Source organism: Pogona vitticeps, chromosome 2, assembly GCF_051106095.1.
Source record: "Pogona vitticeps strain Pit_001003342236 chromosome 2, PviZW2.1, whole genome shotgun sequence".
Taxonomy (NCBI): Eukaryota; Metazoa; Chordata; class Lepidosauria; order Squamata; family Agamidae; genus Pogona; species Pogona vitticeps.
In genome coordinates, this window is record NC_135784.1 from 254,985,401 (window position 1) to 255,013,400 (window position 28,000).

Below are 28,000 nucleotides of genomic sequence, written 5' to 3' on the forward strand. Positions count from 1 at the left end.
ACTGAACTGATGGATAATGCAAACTCCAAATTAAATAAGCTTGTCCATTTTACCCATCAGTAAATTTCATCCCTATCTCTTTACAGTTTTACAACAAAGGCCATGTCTGAGATATATTCTCTACAAATATTTTATAGAGTTCCCCTTCAAGGATATATTTCTTGGTGAAAATCCAAGGTACAGTATGTTTGGAGTGTAGAAAGAGATAGCCAAATGGTGCCATTTGTTTGAGCTGTGGCCACTTCTTCCTCTTTAAACTCTAGGTAAAATCAATGTCAGCTATGCAGGAAGAGTGTATGATATATTTTGCTTATGGAAAAGATGGTCAAGCAAAATAAACAAGGAAAAATACACCCCCCCCCCCCAAAATTGTATAATCTTCTAGATGATGGTATCTCTGGTGCTGGTGGTTAGTAGAGAATGATGTACTGTGTGTCAAAAAAATGTGCACTAGGATTGAAGGAGAGAGGAATAAAGGAATAGTGGGGGACAGAAGGCAGCAATAAGAAAAGAATTTGTATTATATTGGGTATCTGAAGTCAGAAAGGTCTGAATTTCCTGAGAGTGATTTTTAAAGGTGCTGGATTTTTTTCATCCACTGAGTAGAGAAGCCATGCTAGTGGTGGGTGAGGGATGCTCTATATATCTTATTCCCTAGATGATACAACTTCTATAGCTCTCGGTTTAGGTATTCATATTAATTTTTCTGATAACCTGAAGCAACTGAATCATCTATACATACCAAAGATGCTTCTGAAGATGCTGTATTACAGAGAGGCCTTTCAGTGCAATCCTGCCTGATTTTTATGCCTCACACACTGCCTTTTATCTGAAGATGATGCCTCTTGTAGTAGCCACTATATTTGTTGATTAGTTTTACTTTTAATCTCATTGTTTGTCCCTTCTTATTATGCCATAAACTGCACAGAATAGTGCTTTCACTAATACGGTGGTATACAAATGTCATACATGCATATATGCATATGGAGCAAAGAGAAGCAGTCAGTGTGTTTCTTAGTCTGGATTTTAAAAGTAAATGCTTCATCTGCAGTAATATGTGAAATGCAATAGAAAGAGAATCTATTTCTCTTTGGGGAATTTATTTCCCCAAATTTCCATGTAGCTTTGTGAATTTTATATACATTTTGAAAATGTGTGGATTCATCACATGGAGAAGGATTCAGTGCTCAGACTAACAGGGGGAACATAGTGAGTTCCTCAGCGAGATTGTCCAGGCCTGCCCTATTAATTCTTCTGATTTTAACCATCTACATGGTCTTCTCACAGCAGTATTTAACATGAGTATCATCCCCACCTAGTAATTTGTGCAAGGTTATTTGGTGTTTGTAACAAAACAGTGGAAAGACCTAGTGCTGAACTTTGTTGTTGTTTAGTCGTTAAGTCATGACCGACTCTTCATGGCCCCATGGACCAGAGCACACCAGGCCCTCCTGTCTTCCATGGCCCCCAAGAGTTGGGTCAAATTCATATTGGTAGTTTCAATGACACTGTCCATCCATCTCGTCCTGTGTCGTCCCCTTCTCCTCTTGCTTTCACACTTTCCCAACATCAGGGTCTTTTCCAGGAAGTCTTCTTTTCTCAAGAGATGGCCAAAGTATTAGAGCCTCAGCTTTAGGATCTGTCCTTCCAGTGAGCACTAATCTGCATGGTCATGGAAACAATAAAAATGCAGGAACAGGTGATACCTTTAAGAATATAAAACAAGAACAGGAACGAGTGAGCTTTCAATGATAAATCATCTTCAAAGCTGTGCATCAAGTTCTTGTGGGCCATCCCAAACTTATGTGCTGTTTTTTAATGTCCCAAATTCACATGGCTGATGGGGGGGGGGTTGAGGCCAGGTACGTTTCTTAGATGAAAACAGCTGCACCAGGCATGTTGGTTTCAAGCTCCTCTTCAGCTAGCAATTTGGAATTTATGGCCCATCTATTAAAACGGTGTGTGTGGGGGGGGTCCTTCTCTCTTTCTGCTTTTTTGAAACTTAAAGAGTTTCTCTTTAGCTTTCTATCTAAGAAACTTACCTTCTATTTTTTTTTTTTTAATTAGCAGTGGGCTTCTATGCAGCTCCTTGCCTGCACAGTGCCCCTGGTGGACTGATAGGCACACTCTTAAAATTTATCAGCCCACTAGGGGGCCTCTGTAGGCAGGGAGCTGCACTGAGGCCCCCTGGTGGCCTGACAAGCTAGCTTAAAAATTAATTAATTCAAAAAAACTTAGCTGGCCTGTCAGCAGCTTCTACAGACATTTCCAGCTCTCAGCTGAAAGGTGGGAAACTGCAGAGCCTTCCTGCAACCAGCTGCCTGTGTGCATGCACCTGCTTCTCAGCTGAGAGGCGGCACCTGGGCAGATACAAAGTTAGCAGGCTGGGTCACAGAAGGGAACGGGCTGCTGTCTCCCTGGATGGTGGCAGAGGAGAAGTCAGGACAAGGTAGGGAGGCAATGGGGGCAGTGGGAAGGGGACAGGGCAAGCTGTGGAGGGGGGATGAACCAGGAAGTTCATTAAATCAGGAAAAAAATGTTGATTTGGGAAAGTTCAGGTTCTCAGGTTTGGACCAACCTGAATCAATGAATCAGCAATTTTTGATGAATTTCCTGGTTTGTCTTTTATATTTGTGCCCATCTCTACTAACTACTGTGGTGCAGAAGCCTCCCTAAGAAGCACTTAGCACTAGTCAGAGAGTTCCAGAGGCTACTTACCTACCACCTTTGCACTGAGACAAGTCCCAAGACCTCGGCAGTGCGTAGCGTAAGCCCCTTGAACAAGTTTGACCTTAAAAGAACACTTTACTTTTACCCAGTACTTTGCAAGTACAGACACATGGGCTTTGTGATTCCTTAGAATTCACAACAGCTCAGTTAGGTAGGACCCTCAGTGATAGCTAGTTTGTGGCCCTCTCCGCCTCCTGGATTTAGCCAAACCCTGCTGTTCAAGAGACCAGTCCTTTGTAAGAATTTTTAAAAATTATTTTTTATTAGAAAAATAGTTTCATAGAATCAGTTTATATTGCTCAAGCTTTTGCATAAAGAACATATTCAAAGATTATTACAGTTAAATAAATTGTTGTAAACTGTTGTTACATTTTAATTGTATTGTCCCACTTGTTGTGAGCCACCCAGAGTAGTCAATGACTAGATGGGCGGGATACAAGTATAATGAATGAATGAATGAATGGATAGATAGATAGATAGATAGATAGATAGATAGATAGATAGATAGATAGATAGATAGATAGATAGATAGATAGATAAATAAATAAATAAATAAATAAATAAATAAATAAATAAATAAATAATCCCCATTAAAATAAAAAAAATACTACCAAGCTGGGCTAAGGTGGGCTAACCCCACCTCCTTCTGGCAATTACCATTCAATTACATAACACATTCCAGAAAGAATCATCATATCTAAGTTCCTTCAGAAATCAGTTAGCTTAGCTCTCTTTCACACACTTCTCCTTCCATCTTTTCTACATTCTCTAACTCCTCCCTTCTTGACACTTCATGGCTGTTAACCAATTAGCCTCAAAGGGCTGTAACACCTTCCTCTGCCCTCAATTCCCATGAAGATCCAGGTGTTTTATCTCTTCTCCAATTAGCACAGAATGTTGAGTCCTCCACAGGCCTCTTTGTCCGACCTTCAACTTATCACGAATCACCCTATACCAGTCTTTAGAAAAACACTCTCATAGCACTTAGAAAAACACATTCCAATGTCTCTCAAATCATCTTCACACAGAACCTGTCTGACTCCATTTTACGTTTCTCTTCCTACCTATCCCACACTGCTTCAACTCCATCACAACTACAATTCACAGAGATAATAAGCAGGGGGAAATACTAGAACTTTACTCTCTTTTTTTTTCATCAGCTAGCCACTTCTCACAGAAACACAAAGCAATTGTCAGGGCTTTTTTTCAACAAGTGTTCTAGATATCTATTGCTTGGAGCCACAAAGTAATCGAAATGCCTAGTGAGCAAAAGAAGGCACCCTGTAGACCATTTTGACAGCTGACATGGTAGTTATCAACATTCAGTCTGCCCTTTGCTACGTGGGCATTGAAATTGTGCAGCAATATCAGGCCATTACCTGGTGTCTTGAATCATGGCTATAGAATCGCATCTTCCAACATTCATAAACCAAAGGGTTTATTTTAAAAATTGGATTTCTAGTGTGGTTTATCGTGGTAAGCCACAAGATTTTGGTCACTATGCCTGTGTTCGTTAATATAAGAAATACATTTAGAATTTCAGAGGAATGAGTTAATTTTTTTTTCTTTTCCCCCTTGGATACACATATGTGAACACTGTCACCTTTTAATGTTCAGACCTTGAAATCAGGAAGATTTCTATTATGCATGTGTACTATATTCAGCCAAATGGTAAAAATACTGATCCAGTCTGGGCTATTTATGTATTTCCAGGACTATACATTTTTCTACAGGGTAGAGAAAAGAGGCCAGAGATACTCATGGGAGGAACGGCACCTCCCAGGAATTCTGTGCATTAAACTTTGTACTCTGCAGTTAAATAAAAAATATATGTGGTAATTAAAATGTGGGAAATGGGAATGGAAACTGAGCAGCTACCAAGAAAAAGTAGGCTGATAGCTCCGTCCCTTCAGGGAAGATCAAGACATCCCATCACCAAGGTAGTGGGGGAGGGGAGGGTCTCTGAGTGAGGCCACCTGTCTGTACTTCAGGTTTATTAGTTATTTGGAGTGCGAATGTATAGCTATAGCTAGATGTATGCTGCATTCTTCAGGCCCCAGTGCAAGGGTTATCTTCACTCTAAGACAGTGGTTCCCAACCTTTGCTGTTGTTGTTTAGTTGTTAAGTCATGTCTGACTCTTCGTGACCCCATGGACCAGAGCATGCCAGGCCCTCCTGTCTTCCACTGCCTCCCAGAGTTTGGTCAAATTCATGTTGGTAGCTTCGGTGACACTGTCCAACCATCTCATCCTCTGCCATCTCCTTCTCCTCTTGCCTTCACTTTTTCCCAACATCAGGGTCTTTTCCAGGGAGTTGTCTCTTCCCATGAGATGGCCAAAGTATTGGAGCCTCAGCTTCAGGATCTGTCCTTCCAGTGAGCACTCAGGGTTGATTTCCTTCAGAATGGATAGATTTTATCTCCTTGCAGTCCAGGGGACTCTCAAGAGTCTTCTCCAGCACCATAATTCAAAAGCATCAGTTCTTTGGTGGTCAGCCTTCTTTATGGTCCAGCTCTCACTTCCATACATCACTACTGGAAAAAACATAGCTTTAATTATGCAGGCGTTTGTCGGCAAGGTGACGTCTCTGCTTTTTAAGATGCTGTTGAGGTTTGTCATTGGTTTCCTGGGAATCCTGGCCAGCACAGCTAATGGTAAAGACTTATGGGATATTTAGTCCAAGAACATCTAGGGATCCAAAGGTGGGAACCATTGCTCCAGGACATTGCTATCTGTCCCTTGGTCCCGCCCACTGGTTCCTTTTTTTCCCCTCAATGGTATATTGCCAACATTTGTAACCATTGCCTCCTCATTCTTTTTTCCCCCTCAAATACTCTGGGCAAATTGTTCTGTTAGTGATACTTGTGATGGTGCTTTGTAAACCCTCCAGCTTACAAAGTCACAGTTGTTTGCATTTTCCCATTTGTGGGAACTGGGTTTTGCAATGGCATCCAAGAAACAGGGAAATACTTAAATGACTCACACAAGGATGCAGTCAGAGTAACAGTATCTTGAAAACTGCACAAGACGGCTTAGGCACCTGTCAGTCTGACCTTATCCTGACACAGAATGAAGTGTGTGTGTATGCGTGTGCATGTGTGTGAATTTTCATAATTTATACTTTTATCCCAGATTAAATCCCCTGCCATTCTAATAATTGTCAGATACCTGTTCAGTATCAGTCAGATATAATACATTTCTTTAAAAACGATTGTAAGAACTAAGCGAATGTAACCCTGTTCTGTGTCAGGTTCTGCTTGTGGGCTTTCCAGGGTTATCTAGTTGTTGAGTGTAGGAAACAGGATGTTGACCTACACAGGATTTTGGTCTGACCCAGTAGAGTTTTCTGTATCTTACGTCTGAAGAAGTGGGTGACAGTTGTTTAAAACCTTTTGCCAAAGAAAACTTACTGGGCTTCAAAGGATCACAAGACTTTTTGCGATTTCTGCTACAGCAGACGAAGACGGCTACTTTATTTTTTAAAATATAACTTTAATTGAAGAAAAACTGTGACTTTTTAAATGGGAACAAATATGGCACGAATCACAGTGCCTTGAATAATTGTATATGATGAATTCTGTCAAAGAGATAGTAGGCGTAAGCTGAGAAATACCTGCATGTGCTTAGGCCAGTGGTTCCCAACCTTTTTTGAGTAGTGACCCCCCCTTTATAACAGCCTGTGACCTCACCACCACCATGTTTGCATAAAAAAAGCATTTTTAATTAGTTAAAGTCAACCCTTCTCAGAAAGAGGCTTCTTTTCCCCCACCATCCCCAAGGGCCTGTTTCCCATACATACACATACATGCCAACTTTAAGGCCCTGCTCTGAAAGGCCAAAGAAGAAATTATTAAACAAGGCCTACAACACTTACAAAGTGACCCACAACCACCACCTCCACTTTGTGACTCCTTGAGGGTTACAACCTTCAGGTTGAGAAACACTGGCTTACTGCAGACTCATTCATTCGTTCATTTGATTTGTATACTGTCCATCTAGCAAACTGCTACTCTGGGCAGTGTACAGAAAGTAAAGGAAAAATTATAAAAACACATTCTAAAATACATCAGAAAAAAAATTGAAAAAGAGAGGGCAGCAAGAAACTGTAAGGCGGCAAAGAACCTTCTTCCTCCTCCACATATTTAATCAACTGAGGAGAACATCCCCAAAGGTTTCCTTGAAAAGCTCTGTTTTTAGTTGTTTTTTAAAGGCATGGAGGGAGTACGCCTGTTGTAATTCCTCATGAACATCAATGTGCTCAATCTAATTGTTACAACAAGAGTATAACCACTGAATCAGTGCAACATGCAAAATTATTAATCTATTGATTCAGTAGGTCTGCTGTAGCTGGTACTAATTGGTTTAGTCTAATGGCCGGAAACATTCTTCTCTCCACACTAGATTGTGATCAGTAAATGGCAAACAATTGCATAAGCAAAGGCAAGTAATAATAATACTTAAAGCATCCTCCTTGTATATCAGATCGTATGGCCAACACAAATATAAAACCTGGTTCTGCATCAGTACCAAGCATAAATGTAAATGAAATGAAATACAGTAATTAGACATTATGCCATTGCCTCAAAGCCAAAGCTGTACTCTTTGGACCCAGACTGCCCAAGTAGTGTTCTTATTTCTTGTTTTATTTTTAACCACCCTTTTTAGGCCCTGGTGCACAGATTCATCCTTAGATGACTCTGCTTTAATTAGACAGCTTATGTAAGCGTACCTGGAGGAAAACCATACAAAACTGCTTAACAAGGGAAGAAGCTTAATGTCACAGATGTCTGACCTTCAGAACTAGCTCTTTGGCTTTGTATGGGACAATGAAAATATTCCATGGAAAATTGGACACATACATTGAAACACTGTTCTGAAAAACGTTTTGTTCAGAAGCAGATAAACCAGGCCACTCTCCTATTTCACATATTGATTAAGATGGTTTTTAAATGAGAATGCATAAAATTAAACATTTTTTTAAATGTATTGGGAAAGCTACTCAGCCTTACGGCTAAGATCAAGTGTATTAAAAGGAGCTCGGAATCAAATAGTATTCATTGCTTCAATGGCTTGTATATGATGGTTTTACCAGAGGCTATGAATGGCACACTCTCTGCTTTTCCCAAATGCCTGTTGATTGTTGTTGTTGTTTAGTCGTTTAATCGTGTCTGATTCTTCGTGACCCCATGGACCAGAGCTCGCCAGGCCCTCCTGTCTTCCACTGCCTCCCGGAGTTGGGTCAAATTCATGTTGGTCGCTTCAGTGACACTGTCCAACCATCTCATCCTCTGTCGTTCCCTTCTCCTCCTGCCTTCACACTTTCCTAACATAAGGGTCTTTTCCAGGGAGTCTTCTCTTCTCATGAGATGGCCAAAGTATTGGAGCCTCAGCTTCAGGATCTGTCCTTCCAGTGAGCACTCAGGGTTGATTTCCTGCAGAATGGATAGGTTTGTTCTCCTTGCAGTCCAGGGGACTCTCAAGAGTCTTCTCCAGCACCACAATTCAAAAGCATCAATTCTTCGGCAGTCAGCTTTTTTTATGGTCCAGCTCTCACTTCCATACATCACTACAGTCAACTGATGACATGCTGTGTGTATACTGAATTGCTGTTTGGAAGCTGTAATAGACTGCTTGAAGGTCAATAAACTGAAGCTTAAGCCCAACAAGATGGAGGCTCTGTGTCTCTCTGTCTTGTCAAGATTCTACTTCTGAGTTAGGTGGACAACCAATTCTGGAAGGGATTGCACTCCATCTGGAGGAACAGGTACACAGTCGTGGAAGTACTCCCTGAGCCATCTTGGTCATTTGAGGTTCAAGTAAGCACAGTGGCTCAAAGTGCCTGGAGCCATCTTCGATTGACTTACCAGCTGCAACAATTCCTGAATTAGGACAACCTGGCCATGGTAGTTGATGCACTGATAACATACCCATTCAGTATTTGTTGCTAGCTGATCTTTGTACCAATTGCACCAGGAGAAAAGCCTGCATCAGAATGCCAGACATGACATAACAGAAATGGCTGTATGACAAGACTACAGAATCTAAAAGGGAGTGGGATATTGTTATCATGGAGAACAATTTTTAAAAACACATAATTTTCTCAGATCCACAATCAGGTATAATAAAGGCCTTCATTCCTGTGTGGGAAAAATAGATGCATACAATATACTCCACACCTAAGTAAGCAATTGCTTCTGGGACACCAAAACTGAAGGTTAAGGTGTTCTGTGGCAAGCAAGCAAGCAATAAATAAATAAACTATTAACACAATTAAGCTAGATACTTTATTTCATGATTAAAGCTGAATTTTGATGTGTCATTTGCATTTTTCTGACATAAATGATTATTGAAGAAGCTACATTTTCTAGAAGGAAAATCTATGATATTTTTATATTCTCCAACACAAATCATATTATATTACCTATATGTTTCATCCATTATGTAGAACAAATGCCAGACCATCTATTTTCAGCCTCTGGGCTGCCTCATTAAAATCAGAGTGTTATAAATTATTTGATATTGCTTTGGGAGCATTTGCCCTCCCATCTTAACTGTTAAATGATATTGAGTTTATTATTTTTATTTTATGCTGTGTTCTCTCCTTTGCTTTCATTCCTGTGACCTCTCATGTACTGCTCTCCCTAAAATCAACTGTAGCCAAAATGTTCCACTTCCTATATGAAATTAATTCGTGTTCTATATTCCATAAATAGATTTTTATACCAAATGCATGACAGAAATCTATAAAGGTTAGAACTGGGACTACATGCTAAATTCCCTGAAGAAAAGAGAAATGGATTCTAGATTGTTTAATAGAGATATTGCTATTAATTTGTATCATAATGTCAATAAATTATGGCTGGCAGGTCTCAGGGCACCAAGTGAAGTCTCAGGGAACTATTATGCTTCAAACTGGGGAGACAGAGCTCTGATATATATATGAGTGAGGCATCTCTAAAATCCGAGCGCAGATCTCCACCTGCTCTTAGCTGATGCCATGGCTCAGTTGCTGAGAACAAAGGAGTCTCCATGTGTGTTGTGCTTATTTCTTTCCTGGTCCTTCCTGCCTTTTCTCTATGACATCATAAGGACCCTCATCCCCATGGCTAGTCTCATGTTCTGGTCCTGAAACCTTTGGGAATAAAATGCTTCTGCAAAAACATGCGTTTATTTCCAAAATATGTGCAACCAAAAATGCACATGTTCTAAAAATGTGCTTCAGCACACTTCAATTGAGTCTAAAAATATGTACATTTAGAAAATATATGCAAAAACAGATGTGTGTGTTTTTAAAAGGCATGCATAAAGTTCTACACTGTACCAAACTATTCCAACCCAGATTGGAAGAAAGACATAACAAGAACACTGGTAGAAGTTTTGGGAATCAATTAAGAACGGAACAAATATTTCAGAAGGCGGGGCTTGTTGTGGTGCTACTGGCAGTTCCTGGGAACAGCTCCCGGGAAAAGCTGGAACCGCCCGGTCTGGGGGTCTTTCAGAAATGAGGGATCAAAGGGGAGACTAGGAGAATTTTTATTTTATTTATTTATTTGTTTGGTTTATATCCCGCCCATCTGGTATATTCTACCACTCTGGGCGGCTACCAACAGACATATATTCATTAAATACAAAGCCATTAACATTATCAATAATAAAAACAGTGCAAAATATAATAAATGATAGATAGCAAAGGAAAAAGAGTTAAGTGCTGGCAGGAGGGAAGGCCTGGATGTACATTCATGTTTTTAGTTGGGTTTTAAATGTACCCAGCGTAGGGGGCTCGCGAATCTCCAGAGGGAGGTTGTTCCAAACTTGAGGAGCCACCGCCGAGAAGGCCGGTTTCGTGTCTTTTCCTTCCGGACCTCCTTCGGCGTCAGGCTCCTCAACCTCACCTCCTGGCTCATGCGGGTGATCCGGGTAGATCTTGGTGGCAGCAGGTGTTCCGCCAGATATCGAGGTCCCAAACTGTTTAGGGCCTTATAGGTAAGCATTAAAACTTTGAAGTCTCCCTGAAGCATGGTGAGCAGTGGAGGTGAGGGAAGCTGGGCAGCAACCTGGTGTTTCTTCCCTCTGAAGAGATCACCCTGAGCACAGATTGGGTGGGAGCCATTTTGGGCACTCAGCTGTGAGCAACCCACCCACCCAGGAGGAGAGGAGAACAAACAAATATGGCACTGAAAATACACAACAACAAAGTAAGTTGAAGCCTTTGATTTATGAATAGCCCCATTAAGCGGGGGGGGGGGGAAATCAGAGTGAAAATATTTGGCCAAAATAAGGCAAGGAGTGGCAAGCTTGCTTATCAGTCTGCTTCCTCAAAAGTGAAACTGGCTGTTAAAGCAGGCTGTTCAAGGCCAAAAGTGAGAGAGTGAGATGAAAAAAAAATCTTTTGTTTCTGGAAAAAATCCCAGCATGAATAACAGTGGGTGGGACTTAAAGCTCTTAGAAACAAGGTAATCAGATTGAGAAACAGAGACTGAAATCCTGTGATTGCTGATTAGCTTGGACTTTCTCCCTAGACTGCGTGGGACTCTGGTAATAGAATTCTGTTAGGTTTCTGGAGAAGAAGGAATTAGCTTTTAGAAGCAAGGAAACCAGACTGAAAAACATAACATCGCGGTACCAGACTTCTCAACAGCATTGATCCGGGAGAGAGAACGTTGTTGAGGGTTGATTGTGGAGCTAGGAAAACCAGGACTGGAGTTCTTGATTAAATATTTGGATTAATGGAAGGAACATACAATGGATTATAAGGACACCTACTGGAGAGACTGAAACCCTGTGATTGCTGTTTAGCTTGGACTTTTTTGCTGGACTGCGTGGGACTCTGATAATAGAACTTCGTTAGGTTTCTGGAGAAGAAGGAATATTTTTACCACAGTTGTATTTTAAACTGCTGGGCTAAAAGTTGGTTTACATACTATAACATCTGTGTAAAGACTGGAGTAAGATCCTAGGGGAGGTTTTTTATTGTGGATTTGGTTTGTTGATAAAATAGTGGAAACTTCTGAAAGAGTAGGTGGTATATTTGAGGGTTGGTCACTTTGGTGAAGGATATAGTATTATTTACACAAACCCCACTCATTGAAAAGATCAAAATGGCCTCCAAAAAACTAAAGCACCAAATGCTGGAGACTTTTCTTGCCCAGTCTCAAAGTTTGGGAAAACTAGTGGCACAAGATTCAGACAAAGAATTGGCAGACTACTGTGCAAAATATAATAACAGTAGGATTTCAGCAAGTAAATGAATGTCTTAGCCATATAGTAGATCAGATGAAAGAGATGACATTAGATGTCAAACAACAGTTAAATGAAACTCCATTAACCCCAGAATTGCTTTTACTGGGTATGATACCGGGCAATATAGATGAGATAAAGAATTACCCAGTGATCTATATAGCTACTACAGTCAGAAAGCTTTATGCTAAAAATTGGAAGAAAGCAGAAATACCAAAACAAGAGGAACTTATTGAGACGATATGGGAAGTGGCAGAAATGGATATTCTTTCAGACATGTTGAAAGACTGTCCAATTCAAAAGGAAACAGAACAATGGGATTTATTATACAAATGCCTTCAGTATCCAGATAGTGTTGGAGTAACATAGATTTAAACTAAGATGTAACTGTAAGTTGAAAGCTGGAGGGTAATCAAATTGTAAAAAAAGTGGAAAGTTGATTTGTTATTGTAACATGAATAGATTGGATTATTGTATACTTTGTGTTCTCCTACCTCCCCAACTCTTTTTCTTTCCCCCTACTTTCCCCCTACTTCCTTTTACCCTTTGTATTTCCTACCTTATTCATAGTTGATAAAAAATAAATAAAAGAGTAAGAATGGAACACATTTTTCCATCCTGACCTTTGACACGTCCATAGGTCAGATTTGCTGGCATAGTTGTTTGTAAAATCATAATGGGAAGCCATGGAGTTATGAAGGAGAAAACTACTGTCACCTTTCCTGTTTGCAGAGAATTGGTCAGTTTTAGCAAGCTGTGATTCCTGTGCCACACAATCTTTTCCCCCATCCCATCATTTTACACTTGATGAGCACATTTCTCTCCTATTTTAGTTACACACATGTCCATTTCTTACATCTATACCACACAATTTTTATTGAGATCCATAAAAAGGTAAAGGTTACCCTTAACATTTTTAATCCAGTCGTGTCCAACTCTGGGGGTGGTGGTGCTCATCCCATTTTCAAGCCATAGAGCCAGCGCTTGTCCGAAGACAGTTTCCGTTGTCATGTGGCCAGTGTGACTGGGGAACGCCGTTTTACCTTCCCACTGAGGTGGTACCTATTTATCTACTCACATTTACATGCTTTCGAACTGCTAGGTTGGCGAGGAGCTGAGACAAAGTGATGGGAGCTCACTCCATCACATGGATTCGATCTTATGACTGCTGGTCTTCTGACCCTGCAGCACAGGCTTCTGCGGTTTAGCCTGCAGTGCCACCACGTCCCTCATTGAGATCCATAGAGGATATGTATTTTTAATAATATTTTTTTTATTTTCCAGCATAGAATTGACAAATATACAAACACATATATAAATAAAACAAACCATTTTTAGAGCGTAACCTACAAGCAATCTTATTCACTACAGTGGGGTCTCGACTTACGAACTTAATCCGTATTGGAAGGTGGTTCGTAGGTTGAAAAGTTCGTAGGTCGATCTGCATTTCCCATAGGAATGCATTGAAAACCATTTAATCTGTATCTGCTCTTTTCCATCCATAGAAACTAATGGGAAGCTGCTATTCTGCCTTCTGCCACTAGAGGGGGGATATTTTTTCTTTTTTTCCCTTAGGTTCAGGAAACGAGGAGGAAGGCAGGGAACAGTTTGCAAAGCACTTTAGAAATCTTTTTTTTAATGAAGCCAATTTTAAATCATGTTTTAAAGCATGTTGTGCTGATTTTTTCAACACAAAGACACACAGGCAGGCTTTTTAGGAGGTAAGCAAGCCTCCCCAAGCCTCTTCAGAGCCAGACGATCAGCTGATATGCGGGGAGAGGAGGGTGCAGGAGTGGGGGGGAGCACAAAATGGCTGCCAGGCTCCCTTCTGGTGTGGGCTTTTAGCTGTTTCCTGCTGTTTTTCCTGCTGTTTGGGGGCTACCAAGGCCTGGTAAGTGACTTTCTTTTATTTATTTTTAAGTTTCTGACCCTTTCCCCCCCTCCAGAAGCCTCTAAGGGGAGGGAGGGGGCACTTTCTTTCCTGTCCGTAACTCGAGGGAAGTTCGTATGTCGAGTCCTTATTTCCCCTATAGGGCAGGTTCGTAAATTGAATTGTTCGCAAGTAGGGTCGTTCGTAAGTTGAGACCCCACTGTATTACATTTCTTCCATTTTGATCTTCTCCAAATTGTTCATTTTAGTTATGTAATAAGTAGAACTAAAATGAACAATATGGAGAAGATCAAAATGTAATAATTTTTGCTTTCCACCAATCATAAAATACATTCCATCTTAAGTATAAATTGATTTTCTTGCCCTTTTAATCTCTTTGTTAATCTGTCCATTTCTGCACATTCTAATATTTTTAATGATCATGTCATCCTTTGGTGGATCTCCCGCCTTCCAGACCTGTGCCCATACTAATCTCTAGCTGCTGTCAGAACATGTGATATTAAATAGTAGTTTTGCCTATGTATATTATTTGGTAATAATCCCAATAAGAAAATTTCTGGTTTGAATTCCATTTCTTGGTTAGTCATTCATTTAATCCACATATGTATTTTAATCCAATATTTTCTTCCTATATCACATGTCCACCATGCATGGTAGTAAGTTCCTTCCTGCTTTTTATGTTTCCAACATTTATTTGAAGTTTTTTTCAAAGTCTGGATGAAGGGAAATGCCATCTATAGAACATTTTGTATACATTTTCTTTATAGGAAGTTGCTAATGTTAACTTGAGATTTTTTGTCCACATTTGTTGCCATTTTTCTAATGAAAAGACAATAAAGATACTGTCTGCCTCACTGCATAGTAAATATATTGTCAAAATAAAAGACAACTGTAATCAATATGCTTCTTGGTGCTGTCAACCTGGAGCTTCTCATTCTGCATGTGTAGTCTAATAACCAAAAACAATTTTTGTTAGGATGGTTTATTACTGCAAGGCTTACATGGACATGGACGTACATACCTAGGTCCTATGTCATGAACCCGGTTCTGGTGTTTTGGCCAGTGTATTCAAACATTGAACACAGATATATGAAGGAGTCTCTTATTGTTCTCTGTTACATAGAGAGTGGGTCGATTTGTTCAGAGAGCTTAGAAATTTTATTTTTGGGCACTACATATTGGTGTTAACTGAAGGATTCCGGAAGTTGAACATTGATTTGTCTGGAGTATATATGTATATCCAAGATTTTGTCTTAGGCTTTATTGAACACAAAACCAAGCCAGAACATTTTCACAAAAAGTAATTTTCTGCTGAGAAAGGTGAATAAGATTCTTTTGATATCTGGGGAGCTAGAATATGTGGTCTCTTCTGATATAAAAACAAAACATTGTTTTTATATTACACCCTTATTCTCTTGAAACCCATAACCCTACCTAACACTGTGAAACTATCACTGGTGTATTTCGTATTTCTATACTTTCTACATAAGTAGCACAAAGAAAGAATTTTCCAGCAAGGGTTATGAGTGTCAACTTTTACAGAAAATGCCTGCTGATTCTTGTATAAATTGAATATAAACAGCACCTTTGTGATTCTAGTATTCATTGCTAGCATCCTGGAAGCCGTGAAAATATAGTTCTTCTAAAATATTTAATTTTTTTCTTTACTCAAAAATAGCAAGAAATATATGTTTACAGCTTCCTGAGGATGAGTTCACCAAACTGAGGAAACAATTCCATGAGACACTTTATTTACTGCCAGTGATAGTTTTTCTCCTGTTCTGATCTTTTGTTCCAGATTAGGGTTTTTAAAATCACTTCATAATACACACTGAAATGGTAGTAAGTGCATTCTTTATACAATGCACAATGAAAACTATAATGATAATAAATTGTTGATAAGACTGTGAGACTATGTTGTAGAAAGTATGTCTTAGCACAAGAGTTAATTGCAATTGTACTGTTTTCACCCGAGGTATCAACAGCCACAACAAGAATTCAGACAGCAACAGCAGGAGTACATAAAGCAGAGATTGAAGCCAATAGTGTATGTCTGTTAGCAAAATGAACACCCCTGGTGTAACAGATTACCCTTCCTCTTAGAGTTCTCTGTGTGCAGTTGGGGAGATCCTCTGCAACAGAGTTTTGGGGGGGAGCAAGATGCAGAGGGAGAAGAAAGGAAGGGGAAGATCTCTTGCTTGTATGGAATTCCAGTAACTTGCAGGTAAATGAAGCCATAGCTATAAAACAAACATGATGGTTTTAGTTCAGTGGTGATAATGATGAGAATGCTCTCCTAAATTCTCTTTGCTGTCTTCAAGTGCCTTAGGGGAAAGGAACGGCTATTAAACCAATTTAAATCTGCAAAATTAGTAGTGTAGTCAAAGTAATGTTACTTTACTCTCCAAATTTTACTGTGTCTAATGTTTTTCAAGTGGATTACCAGTGTGGTGCAGTGGACAGAGTATCAGACTAGGACTCTGGAGAACAGGATTTGAATTCCTGCTCAACCATGGAAACTTACCAGGGGAGCAGAACTGGTAAAACCACTCTTTCAATATCTCACTTACTTTGAAAACCATGTTAGGGTCGTTATAAATTGGTTCCAACTTGACAGCATAATCCTTTTCACATGTCTTTATGGATTATTTCCATAAAGTTTGGTATTTGTTTGGAATTTGGCAAATTGATATAATACAATGTATTCCTGTTGCATAAGTTACACTGCTTAAGGCTGATGACACCGTCAGCTACAGTATTTTTTCAGTAATTAAACATTTCTAATTTCTCCCCAAAAAATCCAGAGCCTCCCATAGAATCCCATTCATTGTCAGGAAACTGTTGGTAGATGTCTTTAATTACAGAATCCCACAAGTGGCAATTTTTGGTAATTAATGATTTTCTGTTTCCCCAGTGGCTTCTTGACAATGAAAGGGATGCCATAGGGGCATCAGGACCTTCAAAGAAGAGTTTGGAAATGTTTTATTTCTATAAAATCACTGCAGCTTAAGATAATATTGGCCTTACATAACATAGCTGAGATCAACAGGTTCTCATTGCAGTAATCCCAGAAGAATTTTTAGTTAATATCTAAAACTACAAGTTATTCTAATAAACTATATATTTTCCTAGAGTGAGCGATTAGACATATGGAACTGCCTTCTATTGCTTTCTTTTCTATGAGGATGTACTGTAAATCCTTATTCTCTTACCCTTACAGGCAAGAATGAGTACCTACAAAACACCTTGGGTAACGCTAAGATATTTCCTGCTAATATACGTTTGTTAAATTGTGGACCTTGTACAAATTGAATAACTTTCAAAATTTCAGCAAATTTACTCAAAACTTCAATCACTGTTGCTGTATTATGTGGGCTTTTGAGAGTCAAAAACATGGGATGAGTTTGAGCCTTTTAAAAACAACATACATGCCATTTTGTACTTGCTGAATTTGTGAGTGCATCATGCACACATACATGCTTTGTTTCTGAAAGGAACTGAACAGTAGATTTACAAGACTACCAGAGAGACATTGGCTGCCGATTGCAGAAATATAGATGAAGAAAAGAAGGACATTTTGTTTTCCAGAGTTTGGAATCTTGCAGGGCTTGGAAATTTCTCACCAAGTTGTCTCACAATATTGAGACAGCCTAAGTTAGGGGTTGTCAAATTGCACCCTTCCAAGGCTGTTTTAACATATAGCCCAGTTCTATCAGACTCTGCCAGCCCCAGAAAAGCACAATTGTCTCCGACAAAAACAACAAATTGCTGCTCCTAGAAACCTCCATGAGCAGTAATTGACCTTTGAAGTGGGTCATAAGGCCTTTCTGCATGTCTAACACTCAAAATAACATTTTTTTCCAAAACCAGATGTGGGCTTCTGGTCACTGTTCATTTTGTTTCATTTTTTCACATTGTTGGTGGTCTCTGCAACACCTGGAGGAACCCAAGGGAAGAAAATTGACACACACGCCCAGATGTGCCAAAGTTGCTGACTCCTGGCCTAAATCAATAAGAATGAGGACTTTATCAAGTATTCATAGCTCTTCACATCTCTGCTATTGAATGTGATCATTGACTGATCTAGCCCAGTATTGTCTGCTCTGAGCACCTGAGGTTGTCAGGCAAAAGTCCTTTCTGTTACTTACCACTCTTCCATTTAAATGACAATGAAACCAATTTTAAACATAAGGCCATCTGCATACAAAGCTTGTGTTTTAGTATGAATTACTGCTTTCCAACTAAAGGGTCTTGCACAGTAATTCCCAATTGTTTTCCAGATGTCTGGGATTGCACTCCCATCAATGCCTGTCATGATCAAGGATGATGGAAGTTGTAGTCTAAAATATTCAAGGTCAAGCTGGAAGAGGTTGAGACTGTTTTGTTTATTTAATAATTGTACACTGAAGTGTGCCTAAGATGCTCAGTATAAAACACTGAGAAGAATTTATTGAATATTTGTTTGTTGTTACATGCTCTCAAGTCACTTACAACTAATGGAAAATCTAATAGAATTTCCAAGGCATTTGAGATGTTCAAGGAGAAGTTTAGTATTATGCCACACCCATTCCCATCAGTTTTCTTGCTCTGAATGGGACTTTGAACCCAGGGCTCCTGAGTCCACACTCTATCCAATACACCTCCCAGACTCTCTGAACATTTAGCTCTCTCTTGTTTTGGTTCAAACAAATATACAGTGGATGCTCTAACAGAAAGATTTCAAGGGCAAAGTCTACAGTTGTAGATTGAAAAGAACTAGAAAGCTGCTGCTGTTGCCTTATAGTATCTTAATTAGTTCTATGAATCATATTTAAAGACAACAGAACATTATAAACAGATATATAATATCATTCAAGCTGACCCAATTCATATATTTTGGATGACAACTTTATTACTATGGTGGACTATCACTTGCAACTATATAGGGGAACAAGAAAGCAATACACCACGTTGCAAAGGGTTGAATTTTTCATAATCCACAAATCTATGTTCAAATATTCCTAATCTGTTTCTTGGTGATAGAAAACTTCTGGATAGCTCAGTGGTTTAGGTATCTGGCTTTGGAGCCAGATGTTGGGAATTCAATTCCCTACTGTGCCTTCTTGACGGGGGCTGGATTTGATGATCCATAGGGTCACTTCCAGCTCTGCTGTTCTAATATTAAGATTAAGATTAACTCATTCTGGCCAAGCCAATTGTGGGCACAGGGTAAATATCCATCCATCCATCCATCCATCCATCCATCCATCCATCCATCCATCCATCCATCCATCCATCCATCCATCCATCCATTATACCACCCCATTAGTGTGAAGCACTACTCTGGGCAGTTAACATATAATACTGTTATACTAAAACAAGTAGTATACTATAGTATACAAGTATACACATTCTCCCCAAGCTGTGCTCTCTGGAGGACCGCCCCCAGAGAGTGCAGCTTGGGGAGAATGTGTCGGCCCCATGGAGTCTCAATTGTGGGGTCCTACAGGGGTCGATTATCTCCCCAATGCTGTTTAACATCTATATGAGGTCGCTGGGTGGGGTCATCAGGGGGTGTGGGGCATCGTGTCATCAATATGCTGATGACACCCAGCTCTACATCCCCTTTTCACCAACTGCAGGTGATGCCGTCCTGTCCCTCCGGCGCTGCCTGGAGGCCGTACTGCAATGGATGCAGGAAAATGGGCTGAGACTGAATCTGGACAAGATGGAAGTTCTGAGGGTGGGTGGCCTCATGTTTGGTGCCTTGCTCATGTTTGGGGGTGGGTGACCCTGGCTGCAAAGAGCATGGTCTGCAGCCTGGGGGTACATCTGGACCTGACGCTTGCCATGGAAACACAGGTGGCGTTGGTAGTCCGCACCGCCTTTTTCCACCTATGGCGGATTGCCCAGCTGCGGCCCTATCTCGACACGGGGGTGCTCACTACCTTGGTGCATGCACTCGTAATCTCAAGATTAGATCACTGTAACATGCTCTACGTGGAGCTGCCTTTAAGGCTGATGCAGAAACTTCAAGTGGTGCAGAATGTGGTGGCCAGACTCCTCAGTGGAGTGAGAAAATACCAGCATATTTCTCCCTGCTGCACTGGCTGCCCATTCGTTTCTGCATCGACTTTAAAGTTTTAATGCTCACTTATAAGGCCCTAAATGGTTTAGGACCTCGCTATTTGGTGGAACGCCTGCTCCCACCAAGATCTACCCGGATCACCCGTGCGAGCCAGGAGGTGAGGCTGAGGAGCCTGACACTGAGAGAGGCCCAGAAGGAAAAGACACAAAACTGGGCCTTCTCGGTGGTGGCTCCTCACCTCTGGAACAATCTCCCTCCTGAGAGTCACGCGGCCCCCACTCTGGGCACTTTTAAAAGTTAATTAAAAACATGGCTGTACATTCAAGCCTTCCCTCCAGCTAATATCTGATTTTTCTGTTTATTCTCCCTTTATTTATTTTCTATTCTATCTTTGTATTGTATTTGTTATAGTGTGATTTATATAATATTTTGTATTATTTTATTTTTATATTATATTGGAAGCCGCCTAGAGTGGTCTTATAGGCCAGATGGGTGGGAAATAAATAAATAAATAAATAAATAAATAAATAAATAAATAAATAAATAAATAAATAAATAACAATAAAGAAAAGGAAATGTATAAAGTAAATCAAATAAATAAATAAATAAATAACATAAGACTAACAAACTGATCAGCATAAACAATAGATGGATAGGCAACACAATTTGGCAGCATTTATGAAAGGATGCCCTGAAAAGCTTCAGTCATCTTTGGCAACCTCTTAAAGGTTAGAAAGTAGGTGCCCAGCACAGTTCAACTTGAAGGATGGTACCAGAACCAAGAAGGCCCAATTTCTGGTGGAATTCTTTCTGTACTTTCTGTACCCAATGTTCTTGGGGAAAGCTGCTTCATCTAGTAATGCTGTCCCAAACCATGAAGGGATTTATAAGTTAAAAAAATCAAAACCTTAAACCTGACCTGGAGCGTCACTGATATCCAGTGCTGGCAAGCCAGAACTAGGAAGATCTGGTAAAATGTAGTCACTCTTGAAACCAGGCTGGCATTCACGTTCTGGGCCTGCTGTAGTTTCCAGGTCAGTATCAAGGGTAAGCTGATGTAGAAAGTGTTACAGTAGTCAATCTTGGAGATTACCAGTGTGTGCACCAATGTCTTCAGAGCCTCCTCAATCAGGTAAGGGCAGAGCTGAGCAATCAGCCTCAGTTGAGTGACCTAGACACAGCTACAATCTGGGAATCCCATGAGAGTCATGTCCACATACATGCCCAGGTTCTGAACTTGATCCCTAAGAGGAAGGGTTACCCCATCCAACTTCGGGGGCCCCATACCTGACAGTCTGACTGGGAGGATACCATGGTCAATGGTATTAAAAACTGCTGAGAGATCAAGGAGCACCGACAGGGCCATTCCTCCCCGATCAGCCTCCTATAACAGGTCATCCTGCAGCATGACCATGCCAAGGCCTGAACCCAGACTGGAATGGATCAAGGCAATTCTCTTCCTCCACAAATGTCTGGAGCTGTTCTGCCATCACTCACTTGATTGCCTTGGGCAGCAGGCATAAAAGTATTCAGGTTAGTCATTGACAAATTTGACAATTTTGGGATGGGCTGTATGATAATTTCCTTTACCTGGGGGGGGGAGATTTCTCAGCGAAGCATTTATAATGTTCATGGTCCAAGCCCCATTGGCCACCTTTAAAAACCATGACGGGCAAGGGTCAAGCATGGAGGTGGCTGGTCTGCAGCATACCAGTTCCTGGACATGTCCTCCAGTATTACATGCTGAAACTCAACCAACTGGAGAGAGGGAGATGATACACCAGAGATCTCCACCTGATCAACCAAGCTGTACGTGGAGTCCAGATCATTTCAGATGACCTCAATTTTAGATTTTTAAAAGGCTGCAAATTGACTGGTGGCAAAATTAACAGTGTGAGCCTGTTGCTGATCCGACCTCTGAATTCAAAAAAAGACCTGCTGAATGTTCTTTTCCCACTCTTTAGTCTGCTGAAGTCAGTTGTTTGTTTGCTGTTGGTCTGTCATACCACCTGGAAAAGCTCTGCTTGCTAGTTCACATTAATTATCTTAATATTAAAAGCCTTTTCCGACAATTTTTAAGGTGAAATGTAGGGGAAAGCCCCAAAATCTGGGTAAAGCTCTGCAAACTAAGTAATATGGCAACCCCAAACCAGGGGATAAAATCAGCAGACAGCCAGGTGTAGCAGCTGCTGCTTTCCCTTCCAGGCCTCACATCCTATGTTTCCTTATTCACAAAATATATGACTCGTAGATGTTTTCCAGGTCCTGCAGTTCTGTTGAGAATGTGAAAGATTCACTGCTACATTGTGGGGAATGTTTCCCCTCATTTGCACTGCTGTTGCCTGACAGAGTTGCAGTATTACCAGGATGCACTAGGTGGCGCTAACCAAAAGAATTTCCCTGAGAGATGAAGACACCAAGCAATAAAGCAGTGTTGATTGCAGAATAGTTGTATTATTTACAGGATATATACATACATATACAGCTTAGTCCTTGTTTCCAGTCCCGAAGTCATACACAGCAGTTACCACAGAGTTCAATGCATAAATCAGAGTCAAAGTCCTTGTAAATTAGTTCAGCAGTCAAATACCATTTGTTCAGTCCAGTAGCCAGAGTTCTTCTTCCAATATACAGCACGAAGACACGGCTTCTTCCAGGATACTCCAGCACAGCAACACAACAACAAAACACGACGACACCAACCCATACCACCACAGAGTGTATGTGCTAGTTCTGCTAGCTTTATCCCAGGGTTAGCCAATCCTGGGATTGCTTTCTCAGCTGTTACAATTTACTCAACTGGATAAATTCTAGCTTTGCTTGTTTCTTTAGTAATGATCCTTACAAATACTTATTGCATAGTACAAAACTGTATTTAACAATCCCACCAATGCTGCCTATACTTTGTTTGACTGGGAGGGACCTTTCTGGGCTAAAGTGACTGTCCATCTATCCAGCAACCAATCATTTCATCCACCTCTGAATTCAAAGAAAGAGCTCCCTCTCTCCTGAATGTTCTTTTCCCACTCTTTAGTCTGCTGAAGTCAGTTGTTTGCTGTTGATCTGTTCACAAGTTTAAGTAATGAAACAGTGCTCTATAAAGGTATCTCGCAATAATGAAATATTTTTTATTCTTTCTCCTACAAAGGCCTCAGAGTGAGTTATTGAGATTGTAAGTGCCAGTTAATACGGGTGGTCTATCTGGGGAGCTTGAAGCTATTCTCTGTGAGTCTCTGTAATTCTACTGTGTAGCAATAAACAACAAAAAAAGGAATTTTAACCAGAAATTCTGTGACGGAAAATACACTACTGCACACAGTCAAGTCAAGTCATGTCACTACCGCACAAGACTTGGGTTCACTACTTAGGATGTCTCCTACATCTTGTGCTACTCCTACATATCTAGGACACGGTGGTGCTGGCAGTGATTAGAAGGTGACTCAGTTAACATTGGTTGTTGTGGGTTTTTCGGGCCATGTTCTGAAGGTTGTTCTTCCTAATGTTTTCCCAGTCTCTGTGGCCAGCATCTTCAGAGGACAGCACTTTGTGCTCTGCTGCAGTTTGTTTGGGAGTTGAGTATTTATGGCTGTGAAATCAGCTTTTGTCCTTTTTTGGGAGATGGGTGATTAGTGTGTCTTTTTGTGGGTGTATTGCTGTGATAAGGAGGAGAGATTATCTGTCACTGTGATTGATGGGTGCCATTAGCTGGTCTTTTGTTTCATTGCTTCTATTTTTTAAATTTTTTATGTGACTGTAAACAAAACAAAATAAAAATCAATGTTGAGAAGAATGTGTATTTGTGGAGAACCCATCTAGCATTCAATCATTTTTAGGCCATGCTGGGAAAGATAGCATAAATAATAACTTTCAGGAGTTTCCATTTGTTTACACTATTCTCAAGTGCTGTTTCTTTAGAAGAAACCTGTTCTCTGTGATGAGATGATTGTCGAAATGAGTTATCTATTTGCAGTCACATTCTCATGAAGACAGCCTGTCTCCACTATTTCTTTAGGAATGCCTACAGTCCAATAAACATACGTAGGAAAGTGTTGGAACAACTTATTTCTGTTCCTTATATGCTTTGTCTTAGGTCTGCTGTATCTAAGTTCAGTATTACTCCATGAATGTTTTTAACCCCCCAAAATTCATATTTAATATAATTTCCCCTCAGATATGCATCTTTCCCTAATATATACATTTCTGTGTGCCAGTTCTCTTAACACCATTTGTGTGCAGATATCTGAAATATGCAGGGGTTTTTTCTTCATATACATTTTTGCACACACCTTTCGAGCAGTGAATTGCATCACAAAATTCAGATAGGTATCTAATTCATTGAATAACTTTTTAAAAATTTTCCATACCAGTGTCAGAATTGTGAATTTGGTTGGTTCTGGACCAAATGAAATTCCCTCCCATCTTGTCAATTCCTTCCTTTGGCTTGCCTTTCCTTAATTTTGGTGTTAGACGAGACACCACTAATTTCAGCCGTGGAAAAATAATCCTTGCCATGAGAAACTACAGAGCAGAATTCAACTGAAAGTTTTATTCCATAAAAAGTAATGGGGAGTACATGAAATTGTGTGGTGTATTTTCTAAGGGTTCACACATGGTTAAATATGCTGACATGAGCAATACATGGAAGACTTGTCCTGATTTTTATTACAAAACAGAAGGCATGAGCAATCATTAATTTGCCACCTTTATTCCCATGTTTGAAAATGTATGAGATATAGGTGGTTCATGACGAGTTGGGTGGGTGGGTGGGTGGGTGGGTGGGTAGTCCATTCTGAAATTTTGTGTTGAGCAAGCCCCCTGCTGAAATGGCAAGCAGGCCTGTGATCAGATGCTGCTGGATATTTGGTACCCAATTTTGCCTCCTCACATCACATTCTACATCATCAAATGTTAGCTATAATTTTTTATGAGTGAGCATCTCATGTCACATATGTTTCTCGCTGTCTGCACCTTCTATCAGGTGTCCTTGGTGTGTGAAAGTATGGGGAAACAATACTAGAGTAACAATAACACTGGCAGATGAGAAATGTTTGTGTGTTCAGAGAGTATGCTCAATGACAGAATGTGCTCAGCCCCTAACAGCCCATGTTAGTTCTCCACTGCATGTTTCCACACTGATTTTCTGTCTTTTCACAAAATTAGTTCATGTACAGTACATGAAGGTTTCAGGATGCAGAAATGACCCAAAGACAGATGTCTCAAATACCACTTCACTTGGGCCCAATTGCTCTTGTTTTCCTCAGTACCCATCTGTGTTTGGAATAATTCTAGGAGCTGAGACAGAAGGGGGCTTCCGAGAAGCAAGCCACCCACAGCTTTTACCGTATGTGTTCTTGCTGTAGGGGGTTGGATTATACCCAGATGGTGAAGATTGCGAATTAACATCTGTAACATCTAAAATAAAACAAAAGGCTAATTCTACTCTTTGACTGTTTGTAGCCATTCTTGTTTGGGTGTTGGGGGAGAGATTCTGCCACAATTCAAAACCACATTACATATCTTTTTAAAAAGAAAAATAGCCACAGAATAAATTAATATGCAGTTCATCTGCTATATCTAGCTGCACTCAAAATTCATCCCAGCAGTTTTATTTGATACCTGATTTTTATTTTTTATTTTTTTATTTTTTGGCTCTATACTAAACCTGACCTTTAAATCAAACACTATCTTGACTCTACTTTGTTTCTATCATTGCTGGAGACAAATTACTCTATAATGGATATGTGGTTATTTTTCTTATGCTTCTGTCGGCTTAACTTGCATCGTCTTGGGAAGATTAAAGAGCTGTTTTGATTCAGTTTTCATTTCCTTTCCCTCAGCTGGCAAAGAAACAAATCTCCTCCAGATACATTGCTTAGTGGTTTTTTTCCTGTTTTTTTTCCCCTAACCTTTTTCATTATACAGAATCCAAAGCAACATTTTTATCCTTGGCTTCCACAGAGATCTCAGATCTTTCCAGGACTGCTGCAGAGAAGGAGAACATCCATGGAGTTGCTTTCCCTGGCTTTGTGTTGATCTGCTTTCACAGTAACAGCACCACTGGCACAGATGACTTTAGTGGTTTCAGCATCTAGCATCTTCTCACGCTGCCCTTTGGAGGCTCAAACAAAGGTAGACCACATTTGTGTTGGTGACTGTTGTCATCTTTTTCATTAATCATACATAGTTTTCATTTTCCATGCGACTGCTTTGACTATCCTCTGGCACATCATTCTCTTCAGAAGTGACAGGCTTGGCACAGAATCTTTTGACTTCTATTAGCACAGTGCCTGGCCTGTTGGAAAAAGAAAAAAATGACCCATGGCTGTTAGAAGCAGACAAAAAGATGGAAGACCCTTTTGGCATGAACATCCTCTCAGACATCTCTGTTCATCTGCCATAACACATTTGACTTAAAGTAGAAATGAGATAAACAATTTTAAAAAAACAAGAACATACATTTGAAGGCTATAATCCACACAAGGAAAAAAAAAAGAAAAAACTAGAACCTTGAAATTTGAATTTCATTACTCAGCATCACTATTAGGTCTAGGTGAGTTGCTCTGATGGGGTTTTGGGAGAGAATATGTTTACTCTGCTATCACTCTGTCTCAGGATAGAGTACAGCACTTTTATCAATATTTCTCTTTCCCTGGAGTGTCCCCAACTAAAATATACAGTTGAAAACAAGCCACCAGAAACTATCCCCATTAAAAAGGTAGGTAATTAGGTACACATTGCTATATTTCTGGTATTGCATACTGAACTGAGGCAACAAATTTCAACTTGAAACTTGAATCACATTAGCCCAAGCTTATGAAATTCACACGTTGTAACATACCATTGTCCAAGAAGAGTTGCATGTTCTGAGTAACTCTGCTTTGATATTTTCAGATTTTTTTTTAAAAAAAATTATCCCCAAAGTAAAACAAAGCAAAGTGTGCTGCTGGTATACCACCCCATAGCTCTTCAAGCACTATCTGGACAGTTAACAATGCAGGCTACACATTGCTTCCCCCCCCCACCCCGTGAGCTACGTACTTATTTTTACCTCCCGCGGAAGGATAGAAGACTGAGTCAACCTTGAACCGGCTACCTGGGATTGAACCCCAGGTCGAGAGCACAGTTTTGGCTGCAGTACAGCAATTTAATCACTGTGCCATGAAACTCCTAACAACAACGAAGGTTCTTGCTCAAAGTGATCATGAATGGCTGTCTATACTTGTACATCACGTGCTGTAATTCAGTGGTCACCAAACCCAACTCTTCCCAACACAACTAAAATTGGCCTTCTGCTTTCTCCCATGGTAAGGAAAACCATCTTATAAGGTCCATCCTGCACTATCAGCAACCAGATTGTTATTGCATTCCAGTATATCCTTTGCAGCTCTCCAGTACAGTGGTGCCTCGCTTAACGGGCGCCTCGTTTAACGATGAATCCGCATACCGAAGAAGTTTTTGCGATCGCTTTTGCGATCGTATTGCAAGCTCACCGGCGGTGGCGACTGGGGTGGGGGGAAGCCGGGAGGGAGAGCAAGCCCCAGCTGAGCTCCCTTCCCGGGATCGGGGACTGAGGTGCAGGGGAAGAAGGGAGGGAGAGCAAGCCCCGGTCGCGCTGTCCTCTGGGCATCGGGATCTGGGGTGGGGGGAAGGAGGGAGGGAGAGCAAGCCCCGGCTGTGCACGCCTCCCAGCATCGGCGAGTGGGGTGGGGGCAAGCCGGGAGAGAAAGCAAGCCTTGGTTGCGCTCTCTTCCCGGCATCGGCGAGGGGGGTGGGGGGAAGGAGGGAGGGAGAGCAAGCCCCGGGCGTGCTCTCCTCCAGGCATTGGGGACTGAGGTGGGGGGAAGGAGGGAGGGAGAGCAAGCCCCGGGCGTGCTCTCCTCCGGGCATCGGCGAGGGGGGTGGGGCAAGCCGGGAGAGAAAGCAAGCCTTCACTGCGCTCTCTTCCCGGCATCGGCGAGGGGGGTGGGTGGGAACTGGGAGGAAGACCAAGCCCCGGCTGTGCGCGCCTCCCAGCATCGGCGAAGAGGGTGGGGGCAAGCCGGGAAAGATAGCAAGCCCCGGCTGTGCGCACCTCCC

General features: G+C 40.9%; 1 long non-coding RNA gene across 1 annotated transcript; it reads left to right on the top strand.

Annotated features, from left to right (window-relative positions):
• Positions 1 to 2,178: 2,178 nt before the first annotated feature.
• LOC144586999 (uncharacterized) lies at positions 2,179 to 26,123 on the top strand. Its single transcript, XR_013542119.1, has 2 exons — positions 2,179 to 2,449; positions 25,883 to 26,123. It is a non-coding gene; the product is annotated as an uncharacterized LOC144586999 (long non-coding RNA).
• The last annotated feature ends 1,877 nt before the right edge of the window (positions 26,124 to 28,000 follow it).